Source organism: Protopterus annectens, chromosome 6.part1, assembly GCF_019279795.1.
Source record: "Protopterus annectens isolate FY-2018-M chromosome 6.part1, PAN1.0, whole genome shotgun sequence".
Classification (NCBI taxonomy): Eukaryota; Metazoa; Chordata; order Ceratodontiformes; family Protopteridae; genus Protopterus; species Protopterus annectens.
Window position 1 is genome coordinate 483,225,827 of NC_056738.1, and position 27,427 is coordinate 483,253,253.

General features: G+C 41.6%; 1 protein-coding gene across 1 annotated transcript in view; it reads right to left on the reverse strand.

The window, feature by feature from the left end:
• Positions 1-26,261, reverse strand: part of MAP3K13 (mitogen-activated protein kinase kinase kinase 13) — a 1,545,737-nt gene extending 1,519,476 nt beyond the window's left edge. The window contains exon 1 of the mRNA XM_044075937.1: positions 25,701-26,261. The gene's annotated coding sequence lies outside the window, so the exon portion shown is untranslated. The remainder of the gene's footprint in view (positions 1-25,700) is intronic.
• Between the last annotated feature and the right edge of the window lie 1,166 nt (positions 26,262-27,427).

The following is a 27,427-nucleotide window of genomic DNA, read 5'->3' on the forward strand; positions in this document are numbered from 1 at the left end:
GCAAAACATAAGAGATATCTTAACTCCCAAAGGGCCATTACAATATTAGCAAAAGATGGAGCAACTCTTGACCCCATTGCAACACCTGATGTCTGCTGAAAAAAGCAATCACCAAATTTGAAAAAGTTGTTGGTTAGAACTAGCTCCATTAAGGGTACAAACAGTATTGACAGTGTTGTTTCCAAGAGCTGTATATTGTGTCAAATATTCCCTCAAATATTCTAAACCAACCTCCTGATCAATACTTTTAACTTTTCTTTCTTTGTATTGGAAAGCGTGAACTCTGATTTGTTCATAGGTGATTATAAGACTTACTTGGAGTGTAGAGAAAATCTATGGCAAATTGTTTTAGTTGCTGATGAAACCCCTGGCCTTAATGGTACTATCAATATCAAATGTTTTTTAACATTAGCCAGGAATAGGTAATTTATTGTGTATTGCTTTTTGCATTATTTGCATTACTATATATATTTTTTTATTATATACATATATGTATGTATATATTTCTTTTGTATATACATATTTAAATTCATTTATAAGAAGATTTTTATTAATATATTTGTTATTTTCTAAGTTTTACATGTACACAGAGTTATATCATTAACACTGATTATTTTATTTAAAAATATTGGATTTCCTTTAAGAAAGTCATGTGATGTAATTGGTTACAGTTTATAAAGGGATTGAGTGAGTAAAGTTATTTGTTCTGAAGAAGCTCATGTTAAATAAAGTGAGTGAAAGCGCTTAACTTATCAACGGTCCTATTGTTGGATTTATTTTCTCTTTCTGGTGTTATTTTGTTTTATTTAGTTTTGAGTTTGTTTGAGTTCATTTCTTGGCATTTTTGTGTTCATCACCATGATTGGGGGCGAATCGACACAGGACAATAATTTAAATTTGACTATACACTCCACTCCTGGGGATTCAGGTGGAGTTTCGGATCAGCTTACTTCCATCATCACGGAGGCCATCCGTGAAGGTTTATCGAGGCTTTCGGGCCTTTCCAGTCACCATGGTGATTGTAATCAAGGCTGTGGAAGGCATGAAGGACGTGAAGTGGGCGTAGCCATTTCTGATGTGCATGCTCAGACTAGTGGAAGACGGTCGTTTTCCAGTTCTGGAGGTAATGGTGGTTCTTTGGCTGTTTTAAATCTAACCAGTGAAGACCTCGTCAGCAACCTTTTTTCAACAAGTTCCAACCCTTTTTCTGATGTTAAAGACAGCGTTGTTTCTGCTCAAGTAAGTGATACAGCAGCAAATAATGATGACCAAGACTTCGAGTCTTGTAAAAATAACATTTTTAAAACTAGAAAAATTTGCGATTAAAATAGTATCGCTGCAATTAGAGATTTTGTATTCTGAAGAGAATATTAGACGTGGCTGTGTACCACAAGGTCTAAGGGTTTTTAGGTTTCCTAATTGTGTTAACTATGGCAATACTTTTTACAAAGAATTGATTGAGTTGTTTAACAACACCGGTGTTTCGCTTATGAAGGCCTTGGTTGTGCAGTATAAGAAGAATATTATTTCTATGAAAAGTGAACTAGAGACACTTGACAAGAACATTAAATCATCGTTGTGTTTTCCTTCTTTTTGCACTTTATATTCTGGCATCACTGCCAAGGTTGATAGGCACAGGGCTTCTGTTATTGCTAGGAAACGTGGTAAACTAACAAGGGATTTGCTTTCTTATTCTAATGGCTCAGCATATCCCCTTAACTTTAACAACTTGAGCCGAGGCAAAAAACAGTTTTTTTCCACAGTAACCAGAGAAGTTGGCAATAATAGTGCCAATAACAACAGTAATGCACATAAGGGGTCAGACAATTCAGGCAATTCTGGATCAAATGACAATAGTAATTTCAATGGCCAAGTTAATCAAGGTTCTAATGACACTTTGGGTGTTGTCAATGCAACAGGTCCTTTTTTAATGGACTCCACAGGCAACAAAAAGACTCCGAAATGGTCACAACAAGCAGAGGACAAGAACAGGGGAAAGGGGAAAGGTCAGAAAAAGAACTAACTTTTGACAAAGAGATTTTGAATCTCAGTGGTGATGACCTTAGCAATGATGTTTCTGTGTTAAAACGTGGCTTTTCCTTTATTCCTTCAAATACTGTTAACATTCCAAGATTGATTGCTGACTTTAGGTTGTATCTAAGGAAACTGAATTTGAAGTTTATTTTTGATAACCTTCCGGAAGTCAGGAATGATTTAACAACTTTTAAGAAGAAAAGTACCTATAACCCTGCTTTGAACTCTACTATTCATGTTTTTGGCACATTATGTGAAAAACAGTTTAGAACTTTGAGAGCAGGGCCTTATGTTTCTAACCTGTCAAAAGGAGAAAGAATGGCTCTTAGTGATCTGAGTAACAACAGTGAGGTTCGAGTCATGAAAGCTGATAAGGGTGGTTTGTTAGTTGTTATGAAAACAGTATACGAGCAAGCTATGTTTTCCTTATTAAATGACAAGTGTTATAAAGTAGTAAGCAGTGATTTATTTATTTATTTATATTTGTTAACCGGGAGTGTTCGACTGGACGTAGGTCCATTTTCAGCAGAGGCCCGGGAAGAAAAGCTCCACAGTTAAAATAAACAGACAGTAGTTACATTGGATTACATAGCGATTAACAATTTACATAGCAGTTACTTACAACATATTTACAGATGAAGAACATAGTACATCAGTAGACAAGTAGAATCTTTATCTGTGAAGTACATAACAGAATAAATCCAAAAACAGGTTCGAAAAACCAGCAACACAGTCCGAGAAGAGTCAAATAACACTATTTATTCCACTGTTTAAAGCGCTTTTCATCAGCCTGATAGCAAACTTCTTCAGAAACAGTTACAGCAATAAAAAATCTTCCTTATAAGTAAGACAGGTGATCAGCATTCACCAATTGCATCACTTTGTTCTACTTAAGCAAACACACTTTAAAATTAAAATGAAAACTGCTGATAACCAGTAATAAAACAACATTAAAATATATAAACACATTAAAGTATGTAAACATGTCTACGACAGTGACCACAATACACAAAGGTAAAAACATTAAAAGTTATTCTGTATAACCCAACCATTGAGAGAAATAGTATATGTTTTTAACAAAATGTGACTCATCTCTGCAAGCTCTTTAGTTTGAGAATGCTACTAATTGAGCATGAGTCATTCAACCCAGGAAAATTGTAGGCATTCAGCCTCACTTACCAGGCTAATTCAAGTTCTTCAAATTTGAGTGGTCTAGGGCCACCCCTACTGTCATACTTGGCTTGATTAATGATAATAAATTTAAAAGCATGTTCTTTATTAGAAATAGTGTGCTTAGCTAGCGCATTCTCCAGTTTACATTTATTCATAGCATATTGGTGTTCATAAATTCTGTCACGGAGCCTCCGCTCCGTCTTTCCTATAGAAAGCAGGACAGAATGTACACCTAGCCAAGTAAACTACAAAAGACAAATTGCAGTTGAATCTGCCTTTCAATTTATAAGTTGTACCATTAACCTTAAACGAATTAGTGACTTCTACAAGTTTACAATAGTTGCAATTCTGACATTTATTCATCCCAGTATTCCGTACTACTGGGGTGTATTGCTGTTCTAAGAGAGTTTTAAGGTTTTTCCCTCTACTAAATGTCACTCTAGGGGTCTCACCTACTTTAACGTAAATGTTAGGGTACATCTTAAACAGGTCCCAATTTTTCTGTAATATGTCCAAACATGAGTAACTATGTGAACTGAATGTAGTGATGAAGGACAATGTGACATTCTTGCCCTCACTAACCAATGCTCTACTAGTGGTGTCTGAATATTCTTCCACTACATTGTGCATACTAGATGGTGTCAGTAGGGGTTTAGCACTAAGTAAAGGAATGTATACCCTATCCACTCTCTTAGTTGTAACCTCTTGGATAAGGGCATCCAAGAGGGGCTCTGGGTATACACGGTGCTTTTTAAAACAGCACATTCATCAGAAAAGTCTTCGTCCAAACTGGTCATTCTAGAGACCCTCACTAACTGGCCCTTAATGACTGGCCTCTTTTGGTGAAAGGGATGGCTACTGGTGAAATGGAAGAACATACTGGAATACGTGTTTTTTCTAAATATCCTTGCTACATAACTATTAATAGTGTGATTTTTCACTAGGCAAATATCTAGGTACGCTATAATATCAGTGCTAAATGTAGGAGTGAATTGTAGGAAATGCGTAGTGCTGTTGAAATATTCCAGCACATACTCACTATCTCGCTCATCTCCATTGATGAGGATGAAGATGTCATCCAGGTATCTCGTATAGAAAACAAAGGAATCACAACATGTATTGTTGTTAAACATGTATTCCGATTCCCAGTAAACCATGACCAGATTTGCGACACTAGCTCCGCATGGTGACCCCATTGCTACCCCTACTTTTTGCAGAAAAAACTGGTCTTGGAACATAAAATAACTGTTAGAGAGCACCAGATCAATAAGTTCCACGACCAAACTAATTTCCGCAGCTGTAGTGTTGTGTTTCTTTAACATAAGTGCTACCCATTCTATAGCTACCTCATGGGGGATACAAGTGTAGAGGTCTCTCACGTCAATAGTGAGAAAATTAAAGTTCACGTTGAAATCTAAGGCCTCGATCTTTTTCAAGAATGGCCATGAATCTTTACATATTTGGGTCTCATGGCATAAGAACTTTTGTAAAATGGCATCTACCACTTTAGCACACGAGTATGTTGGTGAACCTCTGCTATCCACTAGTGGTCTCAAAGGAGGATTCTCAATACACTTATGGAGCTTGGGGATGCCAAATATACATGGATAACTAGGGTACAAAGTTGTCAAGTAATTATAGATCTTCTGGTCGATTCTACCTTCAATAAATAAGTCTTCTATACAGTTCTTGATTGAACTATAAGCCTTATTTACCTCTGAACGTGAACTAGTAGTGTATGCATCGGTATTCAGCAATGCATTCATACGTTGCTGATAGTCTAAATTATTAAATACAACCAGCCCTACACCTTCGTCAGGTTTACAAAAATGCAGTCCTTGTGACTTAATGAATTGTAAATATTCACGTTCATCCCTATTAGTGTTGTTAACAGCTCTATGTTTAAACCCGACCTTTATGGCATGCCTACTATCCAATTCACAAAGCTTCTCAAACAAGTCCAATACAGGGTACAATGGGGGATTATACGTACTAGGAATGTAGAAATTGTCAGTGTTACCAGTATTCAATACGTCACCCATAATTACGTTAAAATTCAACTTCCTAGTGTATGTTTTAATGTCCACAATAGCATCTAATATGTTCAATGCTTGAGAAGGAGCAAAGGTCAAACCTTTAGACAGAAAGTCAACAATGTCCGTGCTAAACTCTACAGCAGTGAAATTATAGAGCTTAAAGTCCCCTGATTTATTCAAGATAATCTCCGGATGTTGTTGACCAATTTGGTTGACAGTAACTGTATGGCAGTCATAATGAGAAGCCTGACTGTCATGCGATACAGTTTCCTGATGGCAGCCAGGAGCAACATAATTTGAAAGAGGTAGAAAAGATGGTAAATCAGACTGGTCAAGGGCAATTAGGTCTTGTTTTTGTTGAATTTCTGCTTGCCCATGGATTGGGTCTGTTGATAGTTCCTCTGTTTGGACCTGGCCCCTGAATAGTACATAACAGACATTAACAAATGTTACAATAAGAAGTTCCTGCTGTATAATAAGTACTAGGCTGATGAGCATCTGAGCTTGCTATAATCAAGGTAGTTAGTGGAGTGGATAGAAAGGTAGTAGTTGGATGGGGTGGGTGATATTAGAGTGGGAGTTGCAAGGGCATGGCCAGCATGTTTTTACGTGTGCTTTTAGTAAAGTTTTGAAGTGGGTGCATGATGGTATGGAGGTAATTGTGGGTGGGAGAGAGTTCCATAATTTGGCTATGGCGCAAGAGAATAGTGCTTCACCAGCAGAGTTATTAGATTTATTTTACTGATTTTATTCTTAACTGCTTTCAAAGGTCAGACACAACGTTATTTGATCGATTTTGTGAGGTTAGCATAGATTTTGACACCTATAGATTCTTACAGGTTGAACATCCTAAGATGGCGGTACTATTTGGTATTCCTAAGGTACACAAGGACCGTCTCAATCCTCCTTTCAGACCTATAGTGTCTGCGGCTTATTCTAAAACTGAAACTATTTCCATTTGGTTGGATAGTGTATTAAATCCAGTGGTTCAGGAATCCAAATTTTATCGACGTGACTCTTGGCATTTGTTAGAACTTTTTGAATAAGTTTGAAGTTTCTGATGTTTTTTCGTTTGCTAGCCTTGATGTTACTTCACTGTATACAAGTATTGATCAGGAGGTTGGTTTAGAATATTTGAGGGAATATTTGGCACAATATACAGCTCTTGGAAACAACACTGTCAATACTGTTTGTACCCTTATGGAGCTAGTTCTAACCAACAACTTTTTCAAATTTGGTGATTGCTTTTTTCAGCAGACATCAGGTGTTACAATGGGGTCAAGAGTTGCTCCATCTTTTGCTAATATTGTAATGGCCCTTTGGGAGTTAAGATATCTCTATGTTTTGCCTTATTCAGACAATATTTTGTTTTATAGGCGATACATAGATGATTTGATATTTCTCTGGAAAGGCTATTATGGTAGTTTTCTAACTTTTGTTGAACATCTGAACTGTAGTACCACTTTCCTTAAGTTTACGGTTGGAGGTTTTGGTGGGTCTACAGATTTTTTAGACGTACATTTAACCTTTGACACTGTTTCTCAAAATTTCAAGAGTCAGATATTTAGGAAGACCACTTTTGTAAATCAGCATCTGCATAGGGATAGTCTACATCCCATCCACATGAAAGGTGGAGTAGTCAAAGGTCAATTTATATGACTCAGCAGGTTGACAAGTGAATACTCTGTTTTTTTACATGAGGTAGACAAACTGACACAGTTTTTTCTTCAAAGAGGCTATGACTTAGTTTGGCTTAAAAAGACAATTCAGGAAGTTTTGGTGCTTAGGAACACTTCAGCCTGTCCTATTTTGAGCATTAGGGACACTTTTAGGGGAGTGTCTTTTAGTGCTCAGTATAAAGATTCTTCCAAATTCTCTTTGGCTTTTCCTATTCCGATATGCAATGAGATGGTCTATATGAAGAGAATTTTATTAGACCATTGGAAAGTTATGATGGGAAACACTGAATTAGCGAAGATTTTGGGGGATAGACCATACTTTTCTTATAAAAAGACTACCAGTATTAAGTCCATTTTTGAGAATAACAAGAAATTAATGGCTTTAAATACAACATCTAACATTCCAGGAAGTTTTTCTTGTGGACGATGCAAAGAGTGTAGATTTATGAGCAATGTGTCCAGTATTGAATTCAAACACATAGGGAGGAGGTTCTGGTCTAAGGATCATTACACCTGTAACACAACTAATGTTGTTTATTGTGCTACGTGTGACACATGTGATAAGTTTTACATTGGTAAAACCATTATAGCTCTCAACAAAAGAATCTACGAGCACTGTTTAGCCATCAGAAAAAGGGATGGAACTAATGCTTTGGCTGTGCATGCCACAGAGTGCCCACTTTTTAAGAAGTTTTCTTTCTTTGTATTAGAAAGCGTGAACTCTGATTTGTTCACAGGTTATTATAAGACTTACCTGGAGTGTAGACAAAATCTATGGCAAATTGTTTTGGTTGCTGATGAAACCCCTGGCCTTAATGGTACTATCAATATCAAACATTTTTTAACATTAGCCAGGAATAGGTAATTTGTTGTGTATTGCTTTTTGTATTATTTGCATTACTATATATATATATTTATTATATACACATACATATATATATTTTTTTTGTATATACATATTTAAATTCATTTATAAGATTTTTATTAATGTATTTATTATTTTCTAAGTTTTACATGTATACAGAGTTATATCATTAACACTGATTATTTTATTTAAAAATATTGGATGTCCTTTAAGAAAATCATGTGATCAGTTTATAAAGGGATTGAGTGAGTAAAGTTATTTGTTCTGAAGAAGCTCATGTTAAATAAAGTGAGTGAAAGCGCTTAACTTATCAATGGTCCTGTTGTTGGATTTATTGTCTCTTTCTGGTACTATTTTGTTTTATTTAGTTTTGAGTTTGTTTGAGTTCATTTCATGTGTATACCTCTAGCATTTAGCAGCATGGCCATCAATGTGTGCTGCACTGAAACTTGTATGTTGGTAGTGATAACTTCACCACTTTTTATAATGGAGTCACAATGGTGTTGGCATGAACCAGTGCCAGATGCATGAAGACTAGTGAAGACAGATGGAGACCATCTCTCGCAGAGCATCGTGGTCTGTTTACCATATCATCCCAGTCTCACAGGTACTGGAACCCCTGGAATATCAGAGGATAAATGTGCACATGTTAAGGGCACTCATTCCCTGACTGTACTGCGGCATCGGTTTGGGTGACAGCATAATGCAGTGTAAGGCTAGTCACATACCTGCCTGGGACACATAACCATTGTGCTCACTCATGTCTCACTGCATATAGTCCAGGGACGTACTTGTCAGATCAGGCACATCAACATGAACTGTGACAGACCCATGACAGTACCTGTTGGTGAGAAACAGCACTGTGTATGCAATATGGTGGAGTCTGTCACGTGACACACAAGTAATTGTGACCATCCACATACACAGCCAGGTCAGAGGCACACCAATGTGTCTCCATTGGAGTCCCCTATGTGTAACATGTTTGACATGGGCTGACACCTGTGTGGCTGTGGGACACAGGTGTGTGGCCATGTGTGGTATGTGCTATATACGGCTGTAGCGCTCATGTGTGGCTCTGCCTCAGAGATCCACTTTGTGTGTGGATGTGTATGTTGAGGACCACTGCAGACGTCTGGCTGTGTTGTGTAGGTGTGGGTGGTGTGTGAGGTGTACTGATTGTGTTGACAAACTGTTTGGGTCCAGATATGCAGCCTTAACAGAGGCAGAGCATGGACTGCAGGTTCCTATTGTCACTGCATTTCTCACTCAGTGTGTTCCTTGCTGGTGTGTGTAGATGGCTGTCCATCCATGCATATGATGCAGGTGCTACACAGTGTCAGGACACCCATATCAACCACACTGGCTGGGGAAACTGTAGGATGTCATCAGCCATACTGACCAGAATCTGAGGGAGGAAGACCAGGGAGACCTGAGGGGTGGGCCTACAGACCACACGATTACTAATACAGTAGAAGCAGACCATGTAGACAGGCTATGAACAAGCAGTAATAGGTGCAACAGGTACATAGGCACATGCAGTGCAACACCTCACAGCACATTCAGCAAACAGCATGAAACATCAGGATCAGGGGGGCAATGCATGCTGTATTGCCACTATGTTGCCGATTGCCACAGTCATACTGTGCTCATAGATGGCAGGGTTATGATGTGGGGGTTACCTGTGGATAGTGCTGGCAAAAGTGGATGCGCAGGGTCTGTACAAAATAGTGAGCAATGTATGCAGTCCTGTGATGTGTTCCCCTGTTCATATCTGTCAGGTGGGATGTACAGACGTCGCAACCCACCTTTCTCAGAAGCTGACACCACTGCAATTCTTGTTGCCCTGTGACTCCATCACCGGGTGCTGTTGTCAAGGACTCGCCACAACCACAAACAACGCGCTGCACTGTGGGCAGACCTGGTAGCAACTGTGAATGATGTGGGACACTGGGACAGGAGCTACATACAGGTCCGACACCATGCTACTGATCTCATACACCATGCACAGCAAAGGACTGTAGCTGTGGCCAGGGACCATGCTGGCACAGGGGGCCTGTTACACAACCACCACTGTCAGCCACAAAGGAGTTCCTGGGACACCTGGGTTCAGCCACCAGCTCACAGGAAACCTTCAGCTCATATGTCATGGAGGTGGGTGGCACAGATTCCACAGCTGAGGAGGGTCCAGGTAAGCCTCCAATGGTCATCACGTTAATACTGCAGCATTCATAGTGGCAGCCTCCGCATACCTGTACAAATATGTGAGGTCAATCTGCATTGTGGGTGGGGATTTGTAATGCACACATGTGCACAGATATTGTGAATGTCAGCAATTTGGCTAGTATCACAGCTTGTACTATACATGTTGATAAATGCACATATTATCCTGTACCAATGCCACATGTGTGTGTGCTGACAATACCTCTCCCCCAAAAATCCATAGGTACCTCTGGTGTGGCTGTGGAATATGAACCTGTAGCCGGTGTGTGTGGAACTGTCATGTAATGGCTCGCCTATACCCTAGGCATGTTAAGGTCTGCCAGATTGCCATACACATGACTGTGCAGTTTATCCATGTTGTAATATGTGCATGTTCACTTGTGGTGGGGTTCACTGCAGTGCATCACATTGGTAATCACAGCAGCATACCTGCAGGAACTGCAACATATTAACACGCAGTTCTGCACAGGTGTAGCTAGTCTGCCATACAGGGGTGCATTACTATTGTGTAAACAGGTCCACTGTGTGTTAGGTGAAGGTCCATTCCATAGTCAGACTTGTGACGTATCTCACAGGTGTACAGTACTAACAACACTGACTGCACTGCATGTTGTTCAAGGCCTGTCCAGAGTATGTCTGTTGTGGTCTGATTGTGCGTTGTGCATGGCATCAGTCAGAAGGTGTGCTGTGTACAACGCCTTTGTGGCACCTCACGTGTGTGTGTGTGTGTGTGTGTGTGTGTGTGTGTGTATGTGTGTGTATATATCAGCAAACATTATAGTGCAGGTATTCATGTAGTCATATTGTCTGCTCCTCACAGGTGACCACAGGGGTTGGATTGTGTCCCCCTCACAACCTGTTGTCAGTGTGTCATCAGACTCCGATGATGATGGTGGCCATTGTGAAGCACAGGTGGGGTTGTTGGGGCCCTGAATCTGTCCCATTGTTTGACATCCCACTTCCTCCCCAATGCCCCTGCACACTGTCAGTATGCCCACACATACCCAGTCCCCAGCAGCCACAGATATTGGGCAGTCAGAGGGTGGTGGCATTGAACAGGGGAGTGTGGGGACTATGGCATCTGTGACTGTAGACACTAGCCATAGACAGAGAGCTGGCGAAGGCCCCACACAGGCAGACTGACAGGGGTGCTCAAAGGAGGACTGTCTGTCAGAGGTGTCACAGTACGTGTCACCCGATGCATGTTCCGGTCTGTCATGGAGGCACAGGCACATTGTGAACAGTATACCAGACACGAATGCTCAGGGTCATGAATGCCACACAGCCTGCTCAGGGTCATGGATGCCACACAGCCTGGCATGCATGACACCCTCCACAGCATTGGTGATACCTTACATCATTTCATTGATGTAGTGGATAGACAGTGGGGTGAGACATTGTCAGTCCTTAACCGTGCAATGTCTGTGCCTGAACATATGGTGGGAGTAGGGAGTCGGACACGTGGACGTAGGTCAGCAACATCAACTGAGAGCCCACATGGCCATGCACAGTCACACACCCATAGTTGCAGTACCACCAGCACTACTGATGGGAGGGTGCTGTCCACACCACAACATGGCAGGCCATGGGCATGTGGTCCTAGGTGGTCCCAGACTGGTCACCATCAGGAAGTAGTACAACATCTGGCCTTGAGTATGTTGTTGCAAGTGCCACTCCTGGCAGAACCAGTTCCCGTGTTCATGGCCAGAGACAGTGAACTGTACATTCTGCCATGTACGGTCCATGACTGTCCAACATACCCTCATGTAGGGCTAGCACATGGTTTGACTGTGCGCACACACACACACACACACACACACACACACACACACACACACATCACTGTCACATGCAGGTCACCAACAGACGCACACAGCTACTCTCCATGGCCCAGCTGACCAGCACCCCTCCAGACACACACACATGATGTCAACTGTAGGGCACTGCCTAGGCCTTTGCCAACCCCACACCCTGTGCATGTGATGTTACCTGTGCCACATCCCTTTTATCTATACCATTGATGCACGGACATGCTAATATGTGTCTGATGCACAAAGTGAATATAGTACAGGTAATGGCAGTTTGTAGTGTAGTAGCGTTATGGCCTGTAAGGTGCTGTCTGCTGGCAACTGCCATGTGTGCACATCAAAGTGCACATACCTTTGTGCCATGATGCTTTATTGCTGTTATTACTGCTGACTGACTGTTGTCTCACAGACCTTATTCTGTTTCTGTTCCAGGTGTCTGTGTGTCTAAGTCATGGTGGGGGTCTATATTAGAACATCGAAGTTTCAAAACTTCGAATGTTCTCATATCGAACCCTATTCAGCGAAAGCTGAAAATATCGAAGCAACAGAAAACTTAATTTTTTCCTAGGGAAAGAATTTGGTTGTCCATTTCTGTTGCTTCGGTATTTTCAGCGCTGTGGTGGAAAGTTACAGGTCGGGTTCAGGTAAGCGTGCGATTGAGTGAGGGTTAGGTTAGTTAGTAGTTAGGGTGTGGGTTAGGTATGTGTGCAATTGTGTGGACATGAGGGTTAGGGCAGGTTAGGTGAGTTAGGGTTAGGGTGTGGGTTAGGTATGTGTGCGATTGTGTGGACGTGAGGGTTAGGGCGGGTTAGGTGAGTTAGGCTTAGGGCGTGGGTCAGGTAAATGTGCGATTGTGTGGACGTGAGGGTTAGGGCAGGGTAGGTGAGTTAGGTTTAGGGCGCGGGTGAGGTGAGTGCGCGATAGTGATGGACATTAGGGTTAGGGTTTGGGTTAAGGTAAGTGGATAGTTAGTGGTGTGTGTATAGTTTAGTGTAGGGTTAGGTGTAAGATTTTAGGTGTATGTGTGTGGATTGCTGTTTGTTTGGTGTGCTTGTGTTGTGTGTATGTGTTTTGGAACAGCAAATTTTTTCCCTAGGAAAAAATTCGCTGTTCTGTATGTTCGATGTTTTCAGCTTTCGCTGAATAGGGTTCGATATTAGAACATTCGAAGTTTTGAAACTTCGATGTTCTAATATTGACCCATCGTGGTGGGCTGCTGCCATTACGGAAGCTGAGGATGGCAGATTGGCAACACAGAGACCTTTTCATTGTCAAGGTACAGCTGTATATGTCCATGTTTACCTAGGTGCATATGCATGGAACAGTGTGTAAGGGACAATGGCAGCAGACAGGGTACCTTGCATGCATACCCCTTGACACAGCATGCTACTCTTGAGAATTCTGTATGATCACAGTTTTACAGGTACAGAGGAGGTTACTACAGTACTGTCCCTGGGTCCCTTACAAGCCTATCCAGTACTCTATCCCCAACAGAAGCATCTATCAGCACCTGTTGCCCCTGCCATTGCTTGACACACTTTGGACCCCTGGGACACGTTTTTTTTTCATCCACTCAACCTTGATGCAGCTGATGAGGGTCTGCATGGTACTCTGTTTGACATTTTTGGGGAGTGCACTCCTCAGACAGGGCAGCCTATGGGAGACAAACCTGTCTCTCCAGCTGTTTTTTTTTTTTTTGTTATGTCATATGTGACTCAAGCCTGTCATGCCAGTAATGCACACAGAGTTATACTGACATATATGAGGCAGCTGTTGGAAGGGCTGAGCACAACATTGCCATCTACGCATGACATAGCCATACAGCCCACCTGTGGACAACCTGTCCAATACTGAGTGGGGCAGTACTGATTCAACGTTGTATGCATAGAACAGGTGTTGAAGGCCATGGATAACCTTTGTGGGTGTTAACATAGCCTTTCCATTTGGTGCAGATATCTGCATAGGTACATACCAGACTGCCATGCTACTAATGTAGTGCTGTGCTGACTGAAGACTATACAGAGGTAATCTCCACCTTCTGTCTGGATGCAGTCCCTTTACCTATGTGGTGAACCATGTCCACGCCTTTTCTGACCACTGCCACTACTTGGGTGAATGCAACAGTGTTATCAACCTGAGTTGCCAGGTCTGTCAACACAGTTTGTGCATTTATGGGGTTGCCGTTGATGTGGAAAATGGTGGGTCCATGTCCTTACCATATGGTAAGACGGTACTGTTTACTGCATTCAGCTGGAGGCCACGACCTGGCCACCATTCCATACCCGCTGTATGACCCCATTGCAGTGTGTTAACATCAGTTTGTGGGTCAATGACAAGACAGCACACTGCTCACAGTTGCCACAGCTTTAGTCGGTACCTACATATGTGGGAGGTGGCAGTTAGCATTCATGCCTTCATACATGTGGGTCATTGTGGGCGGAAGCTACTCACAGGGCGCACACACGTCTATATATTGCACACACATAGGCAACACAGCATAGGGTTGCCACCTTATCGAATGTGGAATGTGGGACACGTCTTGTAGTATTGTGACACTTGGCAAGACATGCCACAACCCACAGCAAGTGCACCACACAGGACTTCCCTAAGTTTGCCAATATGATTGCTTCTTGTGTCACATCACCATAGGTTATACTATTTCCCATACCAGTAACATGCTTCTGATGTGAAATAACTGCTTTATACATGTAGTAGACAACTTTGTGTCCTACACTCTGAGGACCTCTGTATTGTTTGTGTCATTGTCACAGGTCACACCTGGATAAACATGGACTGCAACCTACAGGGTGGGACAGGTGGTGGCCATAACTCCCACCTCTACATATGTCTTCAGAATATCCTGATGTTTGCCACATATTTTATTCCTCTTGGCATAACATTGTGGTTTTCTGTCAAGTCAAAGTACTGTGAAATCATTAAAGACTGATGTCACATAATAATGACAGATATTTTCTGTTGGGACTTCATACCCTTCAGAAAATGCATGTGAACGCACAACCTGTTATGCTATCTAGTGTGTATGTTTTTCAGAGCAATAATTAAAGATTGACCCTAATATGTGGCCATTATCCCATTTTTATGTATGGCTTTCTCCAGATGTCTTTCTGTAAGGGGTCAAGAGGTATGTTTGTGGCCCTAACACAGGCACACTACTGCAAGGGGATATACATATGTACACACACACTCATGAACCGTCCTTGTTGATAGTAGATCCCCTACCTGGCTAGTTATACATAAGATAGCACAATATGCATAGCACATGAACCACAGAGCTTATACAGTTTTGCAGTGTCTGCCACTAATAGTCATGTGGTTGACATCTGCAGGTGCTGTAAGGATTGCCATTGGGAAGTTAACAGGCACTTAAAATGGTATAACCGTGTCACACACACACTGCTGCAGTGGGACATGCATTCCAACAGTCATGCAGAGAGAGTTGCCAGTTTCGGACTTACAACACCTATCTATCTAGTTATGTACAGTATAGTCTGCCATATACATTGCATGCACCCCAGTAGTATTGTGTTTTAAATGTGTAACTCTGTATCTAAGGGGCATGACATCCATAGGCCATAAACAGGTTATTGATGGTGGGGTTAACTGGGTGGCACAGGCACACAAAATGGTATAGGCATTACACACACAGTCAAGACAGCCACTCTTCTACAGAGGATATGCATATACAGACACATACACTCACACAGTCACCAGTATTGAGATTACAACCCCTACCTATCTAGTTGTATGTATTATTGTGCTATGTCCATACTGCATATGCCTCGGAGCTTATACACCTGGGGCATACCTCTCAACCTGTTATAACAATACATATGGACAAAACCTTTAATAACTGGGGATACAGGCCCAAAAATAGGAACAGTGTTTACATACTGCTCTTACAAACGTAGATAACTGATAGAGTGACCAGTTTCATATTACCATAACTTTTGAGAAGGGTATGAAGTCTGACACTCAGATGTCTGGCATTATTGTCTAACTTCAGCTCTTAATGTTTTGCCAATGATTGGCCAGGAAACCATACTTTTATGACACATAGACACAATATATAAGGGAATCATCTGGACATTCTGCAAAACTGTATAAAGTTGAGAGGTATGGCTTGCAGAATGTGAAAGTGTGCATTTAAGGAAGATTACATCAACAGGCCCCGTCAATTACTGCAATGGGGGGAGTCAGCAGGGCAGAACAGACCTTAAAATGGTATAACCAACCCACACCCACAGGGGATGTCCTTCACACACACACACACACACACACACACACACACACACACAAAATTGGCAGTCTTGAGATTAGAACCCCTACCTATCTAGTTTATTGTAGTATAGTGCTACGTATTTATCGCGTGCGCCACGGAGCTTATATGCCTGCAGAGTGTCCAATGCTGTATCTAAGGTGGATGACATCAACAGGCCCTGTAAAGTATGGCAATGGGAGGTTAACAGGGTGGAACAAGCCTCAAAATGGTATAACCAACCCACCTATCTAGTTTATTGTACCACTGTGCAACGTATTTATTGCATGCGCCAAAGAGCTTATATGCCTGCAGAGCATCCAATGTTGTATCTAAGGTGGATGACACAACAGGCCCTGTAAAGTAGGGCACTGAGGGGTTAGTTAACAGGGTGGAACAGGCCTCAGAATGGTATAACCAACTCACACACACAACCACAGACCCACAGGGGATATGCTTCACAAACACACACACAGTTGGCAGTCTTCAGATTAGAACCCCTACTCATCTAGTTTATTGTACTATAGTGCTACGTATTTATTGCGTGCACCATGGAGCTTATATGCCGGCAGAGTGTCCAATGCTGTATCTAAGGTGGATGACATCAACAGGCCCTGTCAATTAATGCAACGGGGGAGTCAGCAGGACCGAACAAGGTATGACCAACCCCCCCCACACACACACACACACACACACACACACACACACACACACACACACACACACACACACACACACACACACTCACTCAGTTGGTATTGTTGGGAACTGAACTACTACCTATCTGTCTACACTATAGCAGTACGTACTTATCGCATGTGCCACGGTAGTTACACATATAGAGTGTCTGGTAGTGCTGTTGGGGTGGATGACATCAGTAGCTGCTGACAGGGAGACCACTGTTGTGGAGGACAGTAGTCACAGGGCCAAAATATGGGTGACCATTACACAGACATAGGCCTGCTGGATGTGTGTAATCTGCTGCACGTGTAATACACACACACACAGACACACACACACACACACACACACACACACACACACAGTGACTGATGTGAGAGTACAACCCCCATCCCGATTACACAATGAGCCTCACCACAGTATTTGCACATGCCACTGGTTCAAACAGGTGTACGTGTGGCTGTTGCAGTACCTCACTGTATGCCTTTCAGGGTCTCTCTCTATCTGTTCCTCCCATCTCTGCCTCTCTAAAAATGATGCATCTGTATAGGTTACCTATATCTCTGTATGTGTATCACAATCAACAGATCCAGCTAAATCTTATATGCACCACATACAGATAGATGGGGGTAAACACGTCTGATGGGGTGGGGATAGACAGTTACGGTGTACATAGCTGTCTGTATGCAGAAATGATATATGTACATCCCAGTTCTGTAGTCAGAAGTGTGTTCAGACATGGGCTGACAGAAGCTAAGTGTAGCAGCATGCCCAGTATGACCATCAATAGTAAGAGTGGGACTCCAGTCCAGACCTACCTGTACTCTGGTCCAGGATTCTGTGTGCTACAGCCATTTAGCTGATGAGCCCTGGAAACAGTCCAGCATCTCACTGATAGACTGGCTGAGGGATCTCCTGGCTGTGTGCTATCCTTACTAAGTCATACCTAGGGTGGGTACAGACTGTACTGGACTGAGCAGAGTTTTGCATAATATTGCACAGCACTGTGATGTCCTGGTATGTCAGTGGCAGATCAGTAGAGATTAATGTGAAGAACTGCTGACAGACATTTGTCTACTGACTCCATACACTGCAGGGAACCCATGCTACTGCATGAGGTGTTGTAGTCTGCACATTCTACGTTTATGTGGCCAGTGGTTCCTACTTCCCCTTATATGTGGCCCTTTGTCCTGCACTGCTCCAGCCACAGGCTTTGCCCACAGTTGCTGCTCTTATAGTAGTTGTAGTTCTGGAGTGACTGGGGTAGACCTTGTAACATCATGCACAGGGTTATGGACTACATACCTCTGAGTGTACTTGTTTAGCAGGTTGGCCAGCATTGTGCCCCATACATCTGCTGTGGTGCTCAGACAGTTTGTGTTGCACTGTTCTTCTAAAGCTACATGTTGGCCATACCTGTCTAACTGCTACAAGCAGACATCTTGACAGGGCCATGTATAACAGTCAGACACAGGCTCAAGCATGGGGACAGCAAGTTAACATTGGTCTTCCAAACGTAGACAGTTGGCAGACTGGTTTTGTATTACCTTGCATTTTCTTATGGGTATGAAGTTTGCATCTCAACTGTCTTTCATTGATATTATCACATACACCTGCATTGTTTAGCCAATAGTTTGGCAGACAAATGCAATGTTATGACAAACAGAACAGATATATGAGACATACATGTGGACATTCTGAGAAACCCTGACTTTCGTGGGGTATGGTTGGTGCCCACTGACTTGTTGTGAGTACTGACACAGTTACATGGCAGCCTTTGTTTCCTGGCGCTACACTGACTTGTCACAACCATCTGTTCTAGTAGGCACCATCTAGGTTACTCAGAGATATGTACTGTTCATATCTGTGGCCCACTGTCCCTCCATTGTCCAGCTTTCCTGCAGTAACAAATACTGACATCTGGGCAGCCTGCAGAACTCCTACTGTCGGTGTATGTCAAACCATGGACCCTGTCACCCACAGTAATGTACTTAGCCCAGTGAGCCACAACAGCCACCAGTCAGTGCTGTGTACTTCCTGACACTATTAACCACACACATACCTAGCACACTGACCCCTACATATTGTGGAAATGGAACATGTTAGCAAGTTGGTTGGGGCAGCCCTGGGAATGTGTGATCTCCTGCTATTACCTTACAAACATAACTGTTACTGCAGTTCTATGAGAACACAGGTGTGTCGGGGGTAGGTGACCATACCTCTGAACTGTACAGATTTTCTCTGAATGTCCAGATGTTTCCCTCTCATTTTGGGGCCATTTTTCATAAATTTGTGGTTGTCTGGAAAATTGCTATAAAATCATTGAAGACTGAAGTTAGAAAATAATGACAGACATTTGAGTTTCAGGCTTCTTAACCTTCAGATAATTCATGCTACTGCAACGCCTGTAATTCTATCAACTTTCTGTGTTTGTAAGAGCAATATTTAACATTTGACCCTGTTTTTAAGCCTTTGTCCCACATTTCTTCATGGCTTTTTACAGATTTCTTGCTGTAAAAGGTTTAGAGGTATGTATGAGACTCCAACATTGACATCCATGTATCTGGCCTATGACCCCACTGTTTGTAAGTTTCTCACATAGTGCAATGGATTTTGCTGGCTTTGGGGCTACTGCATATTGTGAGGCAGCCAGTATTTGGCAGAGAGTTCCTGTTGTCCTACATAGCTGTCTGTTATCTGCTGCTACCTCAGTAGCCCACTCCATTCCCTTGCACACATGCAGCAATATCATACATATGCTACCACAGTCTACTACCCCATTCATTTGTTAAGAGTGACTTACCTTGTGCCAGTGGCAGTTGAGAGGACAGTGCTTCAAGGCTGACTTTGTTGGATGCACGCATTACACAGCCTATACATGTTAAGGTATACGTAGTGTGATGTGGTTGGCATCCATTTTACTGTGTGTATGTGAGTCGGAGTGATGTGTCAGTCCTTGGGTCCCTAGGTTGTCAGTGTATGTGCTATGCATTGCCTCTTTGCCAAGGGCAAGGTGTACAGGCATGCCTACGTCTGCCTACAGGGACAGGCTCAGGGGGTTCCTCCTCCAAGTCCCCCTGTGCCTGTGGGGACCTTAGCAATGGTGGGGGCTGTGTCTCCCTCCCCTGTGATGTTCCCGCCGCAGCTGTTTCCACAGGATCATATTGTGTAGCATGGCAGATACTATGAACATGTGTGCACATGTGGCTGGAGAGTACTGCAGGGCTCCACCAAATATGTCCAGGCAGTGGAACCGTGACTTCAGCAGCCCAAACACACGCTCTACGATGTTCCTAGCTTGTGCGTGTGCCTCATTATGGCATTCTTCAGTTGGTGTGTGTGCATTTCTGATGGATGTCATTATCCACGGTTGCAGTGTGTAGCTAGCATCCCCCACTACATGGCCATATGGGATGTCCCCCCCTGGCAAATGCCTGGTACAGCTGTGATGCGTGCCAGACGTGGGAGTCATGATAACCGCCAGGGCTGCCAGCACACACACTGATAACAATGCTCTGGGCATTGCACACAATCTGGCAGTTGATGGAGTGATACCCCTTCCGGTTGACGTAGACTCTACCCTCCTCATCGGGTGGTCTTTGATGTGCACATGAGTGCAGTCTATGGCACCCAGTACCTCTGGGTAGTGCGCTACATGTTGGAAGAGGTGCATATTGCTAGTCTTTTCCTCAGGGGTATTGGGGAAATAAATGTGCTCAATGGTATGTGTTATCATGACATCCAGGAACTGGTGGAGTACTCTGGATGCAGATGCCTGTGAGATCCACATGATGTCTCCAGAAGGTCTTTAGAAAGTACCTGTAGCTAGCATTCTTAAGGCTACACATACCTTTGTTTCCACTGGGATGGGTTCCCCTCTGTTGGCTCTGGGTCTGAGGTGAGGGCGGCAGAGCTCAGTGAGTTGCTGTAGTATGTCCCTGTCCACCCTGCTGCATTCTACTATCTTCAGCTCATGTAGCCCCTGAAAGGTCACTGTGGACCTGAACACTCTCCTCCTCAGTCTGGGCTTATTGCCAGCATCATCATCATCATCACTGACTTCAGCCTGTAATGCATACAGATGTAGCAGAGCAGCAGCAGCCCCTATCATTTTGTCTGTTAAAATTCCAAAGTGTGTACTCCAATGGTGCAGAGTATGTGGGAAAATCAGATTGAAGGGTGTATGCATACTTTATAGTGGTGTGCTTGCAGATGCAGTCTGTGTGACTGGCTAACTATGACACAATCCACCTGCCAGGCATATTACTGAGGGGTTTGAATGGGCCAGTGTGAGTGGAACAGGGCTTATCAGTCATTTATGCTTGATTGGCTTTCCCAGGCTATTTCCCCCCTTTTTTAATTTCTTCCACTGCTAAGCCCCATGGAGCTAGTGTAAACATTGCTTAGCAGAAAGGGCCCTCCCCTGTACACGGTCACACTTAGCTTTTCTTTAACCAGCTACAACACATGCCGTGGGGCTAAGCACAGCTTAGAAGCCTCCGACACACACACCCCTGCTTAGCTATGCTTAGCTGAGTGCAAATAGGCACCACTAAGCTCCAATCTGCTTAAACATGCCGTGACACACCCCCTTTTCATGTCAGCTGTCTCTTCTGCCTACATTACCACAGTTCTGGCCCTTAAACAGTTAGTACCTGCAGACATGGTGGCCCATTTTGCTATTCAGTAAACTTGCCTCATTTACATACACCTAATTGCGTATACCCTGGATACTGCACTACACTAGGGCCTATGTCCTTAGCAACCACTATAACCTGCCATTGTATGACTCTGTATTCTAGCCACTATAATGCAATAACATTGCATAGTTTTAAATTTCATATTTTACACTTTTATTTATTTTTTTTGTAAAACAGCATGTTTGCACGTAGCTTAAACGTGACATATGTATTAAAAAAGTTTACTTTTTTATATATTGCATTACTTTTTTAAGTCACTGGCCATAGATTTGGCCATTTACATGCCTACAGGATATTATACATCCTTTTATTTGGGCTATTACAGCCCTTGTTTAAATGTTATCCTCTGGTACACGGTTTCTAACCGCATACATTTTTCAGCCTTACACTGCACCTACACGGGTGCCTCTATATTTCCTGAATCGCAAAATCATCTAATTTGCATGGTTTTCACCAGCAGATGAGGTGATTTGCATTCCACGAACACCTCCGTGTCTGCACAGTGTCAGGAAGCTCGTGCATACCCCCAACCTTGTTTCCTGGATCGCTTGGTGGCCATGTTCTGTGTTCGAGCCTTAACACTATCATACATGAAGAATCACTCCATGTAGGGTTTATTGAATTACCACCATCATGTATATATTAATAATATTACTCTAATTTGCTCTTCATTATTTCTCTCTCTCTCTCTTCTCTACAAACTATCACTGGAAAATCATTCACATCCATTGAAACATGCATGACCCACTCTCAATTAATTATACATCCTAACAGAAGCAAAGTAATGTTCTCCACTCTTAAGTCATATTCTACTAAACATACTAACTTTATAACCTTTTCACCCCTAAATATCCAAATGGAAATAGTGTCCCACACCAATGTACTAGGTGACACCCAAGACAATCAGCTTAAATTTGATACCCATATTCAATCAATAGTAAGTAAAACTCACCATAAATTAGGCATCCTCTGCAAAGCATACAGCTTTCTCACAGCACACTCTTGTAAAACCATTGCTAATTCTACCTTCTTTTAAGTCTACTTTATGCTTCTCATATCCTCATTAACATTAACACTTCATTAACACAAAAGTTGGAACAATGATACAATAAAATTGCTATTTGTTTACTAAATCATCAAATTCAATAAACCACTGATTATCCCTCAAAAAAATCTACATTTTCCTTAATCTTGAACTACCTCACTCTTTCACAAGTTAAAGACTGCCTGGAAACTACGTGATTTTTCCAGACAAGTCCTCTCTCTCAGTTCTGTACTACAATAGCATACTTTCTATAAACTCAAATCTTCATGTCAAAACAAATCACACAATAGCTACACTCCACCTAAATATCAACATTTTGGAACTCTCTGCCTCCTTCATTAAAACAACTATCATCCACCAATCTCTACAAAGAGAAATTAAAAGAATTTATTTTTAATTTCGGACTATCTAGGCTGACCTTGCTTATTTTTTCTCAACTACTGCAAGTTCTACTCCTTTGCACCCCTTTTCTCCAAAGATTAGGTTTCTCAATATCCCCTTTTACTCTACAAACTCACTTTCCATTATTCAGGTTTAATTCCTATTTTATGAAATACTCATAACCTATTGCTGTCACCCTTATACTTTTCCTTATTAGTTTGTACCTTCTACACTCTAGTTTCCTTAGGTTGAGTCATATTCCTTTTTTTTTTAACAAGAAACATCTTTATTGAACCACCACTTATGACATAATCATACAGTTATATTTTATATAAATGAAAACAAACCACATTGACATATTTTCAACTGCAAACATTATACATCACTTATAATCTTCTACACAGTCATTATCAGTCAGTCATTACATAACTGATTTGATTCACGCCTTTCCTTAAACCTCATTCCTCCTCCAAAACATTATTTTGCATGTACTGTTCCCACAATTCCCATTTTATTCTATGTACTTTGCTCCTACCCCTTTCTAAATATCTCATTCCCCGTTCTTTTATCTCTGTTACTATATTCACTATTTCTATTACTCCTGGTTTAGATTTTGATTTCTATTTTCTAGTAACTGCTTTTTTGGCAGCCACCACAATTAAACTCAGCAAGTCCTTACTATGTTTAGGCAATTCTGATTCTGTATCACAGCTCAAAAAATAACTTCCTTAGTTACAGTATTATTCTGCAGGGAATTTTTAAAGTTTGTAAGCTCATTACTCTCCCAAAAAAAATATGTTCCCAATTACCTCTTTCTTCCTCATCACACCTCCAACATTTGTAATCTACCTTAGGAAAAAAAATTTAGGAGGGGTATAAAACTACCTATGCAAACACTTCCAAGCAAAGATCCTAAATCTTCTAGACTTTGTTGCACATTTGGGAACCATAGATATATCCTCCCATTATTTCTTGGTGAATTGCTTATCTAATCTCTCTTCCCAATCCTTTCTAACCTCCTCTGATTAATTCCTATAATTATCAAGCAATATTTTATACGCCCAACTAATTATCCCTTGTTCAACAGCAGCTTATGTTCTAGATTCTACCAGAATCTCTACCAGTGCTGGTCTTTCACTTAGGATCCCCCTATACCTTTCTCTTTGCCTATACTCTGATATCGGTCCTTAATAGGGAAGGCAATCTCCTGCCTGCAGTCCAAATGAATCCTTGGCCCCTAAGGTCTAGTCCTACTCCAATTTGTTAAATGGCTAACACTTTTTGTCTTTCAATGCATATCTTTAAAACTATCTTTGCATATCTATATTACAGACTTTTCCCCTCTTTTACTGCCAGCTAATTTTTTTCTTTCTTATCATCTCTTGTTAGCTTGAATCTATTGAGCTTATTTACATCTCTGTACATATCGTAACTGACATACATTTGCTTTTTGTATCGAATATTATTATGATTGATATTTTCTTTTAATTTGTATTAAATATTGTTATTAAGATTGACATATTATTTTATGCTTGGAGTTTTTCTCCCAGGGCCTCAGATGAAAAGGGGTCTTGCATGTCCCAATAAGGCTACCCTGGTAAACAAACACAATAAATAAATAAATGTCAAATGTATGGAGATGTAAGGACAGGATGACTGAATAGCATGACAGAAAAAACTTATTTAGGGATGACAGCTGTGAGCTACTGTGATGAGACAATGAGCATAGCAATGACACTTGAAAGAGAAAAAAATGTGAAGGGATTTAAAGCAGTGGAGTATATAACACATGAACCTGTTAAATGAAAATATTAGCCACTGTGAACATAGAATGTTATACTGGCATAATCCACTCAGAGTACATTAATTTGTGGAGAAGGGCACAGGCATGTACCATTGTTTTGTTTTAGATATTAAGAAACTACAGTTGAAAAGTATATACCACTATACGTTCAGTACTGAAGAAAAACTAGAGATGTATTTAAAAATGTGAACATCCAAAAATATTTTATAGGGTACTAAGATTCAGCTGTGGAACTAATAAAAAACAGTAAAAGTGAACCAGCAAAGGCTTAATATGTGCCAAAAATTATCTGTGCTTGACTGCTTACTAAATGTTATTTCTAGCTGTCCATACCTCTCAACCATCTGGACAAATCCATAGGACAAAGGCTCAAAATATGACCATGTTTTTTAAATATTGTTCTTACAAACTTAAAAAGTTGGGAGAATAACAGGATCTGCATTTGCACAAATTTTCTGAACAATACGAAATCTGAATGTCGAATGTCTGTCATTATTTTCTGAATCAAATCCTCAGTGATTTTCAAATCAAATTTCCCTATGACTTTCCAGAAAACCACAGTTTTATGAGAAACAGACCAAAACTATGAGGCAAAAATCTGGACATTCTGTACAGTTGAGATGTGTGTACTCGTCCTGTAAAGGGTTTCAGTGTAATAGTGTTAGTGCACGCGCTACCTCTAAAAGGAGGGCGACAGTTATTTTGGGAGAGGACAATAGCACGTGAACTTGGCATACAAATGTGAAGTGTACAGTTACGCCTCTAGGTACAGAAAACTTACAAAAATCCGCAACGTAAAACAGCACACCGTTTTCAAGTACAGTAGGAATGCTGCCAAAATACGCAAAGGTTGTGTTTTTGTTCTAAAAAAAAGACTACAATAACGACAACATTAAAAAAATTGCGCAGAAAAGTATAATTAGAAACAATGCTACTTCCCCACTAGAGCAGAAAAGAATTGCATAGAAAACCATCGCTAAAATAACAATGCTACTTACCCACTAGGGCAAAAGCGTATATATTGCGATACTGTAGCTGCCACTATTGTTGACAGGAATACAGCCGCAACCACACTGTCCTGGCTGGTACATGTAATGTCGTTTATTTCCAAATATCAGCTTTTGGACAGAGTTTGTCTTTTTACTTATTGCTTCCATTGTGTGTCTCTCCACATACGCAGCATCACGATAACAACGGATCATTCTGCGATCACCCCATGCACAGCAGCACCACTGGGAGACAAAAGACGAGAGTAACCGCAACAAAGTGATTACATATACTGGGACATCTGGCTGACACCGGATTATCACCGCCAGTCTATAGCCAACATAGCATAGGCTACTGGAACCTGAGAGTAAACCTCCCGTTTCGCCATCTCACCTGTAATGCACTTAAGTTACCTTCTGTTGTGGAGACAATGTACAGTTGTCTCCTGATATACGTAAAATCCAGTTAGCATTTCGGAAGTAGGACAGTTACTGTTCCTTGAAATACACTTATACCAACATTTTCTCCGTCTTTCTTGGCACTGCCAGCAACCACCGACGACGTCACTTCCGGCGTTTGCGCTTATACCGTACCTGAACCTTGGTTGGGGACACAGTAGGTACTGTGCACGTAGTATTCTCAGTAGCTTTCGGTGTGAGTCGTGTCACTCTCCGCCCTTTGGCAGAGGACATACAGCTCGTGACATAGTTATACACCTGGCTGAAGTTGCTACCCCATTGCTGCTTGACGTGTCCTAAATTCAAAACCTGGGAGGGGGAGTTACAGTATTACATCTGTTTGTGGCAGAAAACAATGTAATCACCGCAACTCTGTAGCTGTCCGTCCTAAACTAGAGACTGTGACATTATTCTACGCTTTCCGTCTGCAGAGTATTTGCTCATACTTGGGACGTGCAGTTGTCACCTGTATGCAGAAATTAATTTGTCAGGTGGACTTTTGATTTCAGCAGTAAAAATATTTCAGAAACTGGGAGCATCTGTCAGGGTGAATTTATATTATACTCTTTGAGTAAGTCACTGAACAGCTCGTGCTGGCATACTGTCTAGTTCTGATTCTTGTTGGCTGTAAAAGAGCTGTGGGTGGTGGGAAAAGGCATCGGCCGGCCCAGTCCTTCTCTACATAGGACAGAGTCTATTAACTCAGTTGTGTGAGAGGCAGGAAAATGGCGAATGAGGAATTACCTGCCATTCTAGGACAATGAGGGATATATTTAACGTTCTAAATAAAAATAGTTCGCATCTTAAATACTTTAATGCGGTATAAAGAATAGAAATAAGTTCTTCAAAGGTGAACTTTTAGCGTAGAGGCGAACCCCCCCCCCCCTTTCAGTGGGTATGTTCTGCAAAATGATTTTAACATTGTTACTTAAAAAAAGGCCATCTCTATATCAGCGCTGCGGATGAAAAATGCTGACCGGAAATTTTACAGAGCACCTTTTGAAGCAGCGTGGCAGCTGACAATGGTAGAAAGAACAGGATTTCAGTCAGTGGAACTTTCTTTCATTTTTTTATTATTATTTTTATCCGAATCGCTCGCAGAGAGGGAACCAGATAGTACCTGGTTCATTCCATTGTTTGCCAATTGCTTTATCGTCCATTGTTCTCATTATGTTATCCCTAGAATAAGGAACAAAGCCCCCCCCCCCCCAAAAAAAAATAATAATAATCAGGGACGACTTCACAATAGGGGACTTTTTTTTTCCAAAATCTCTTTATTT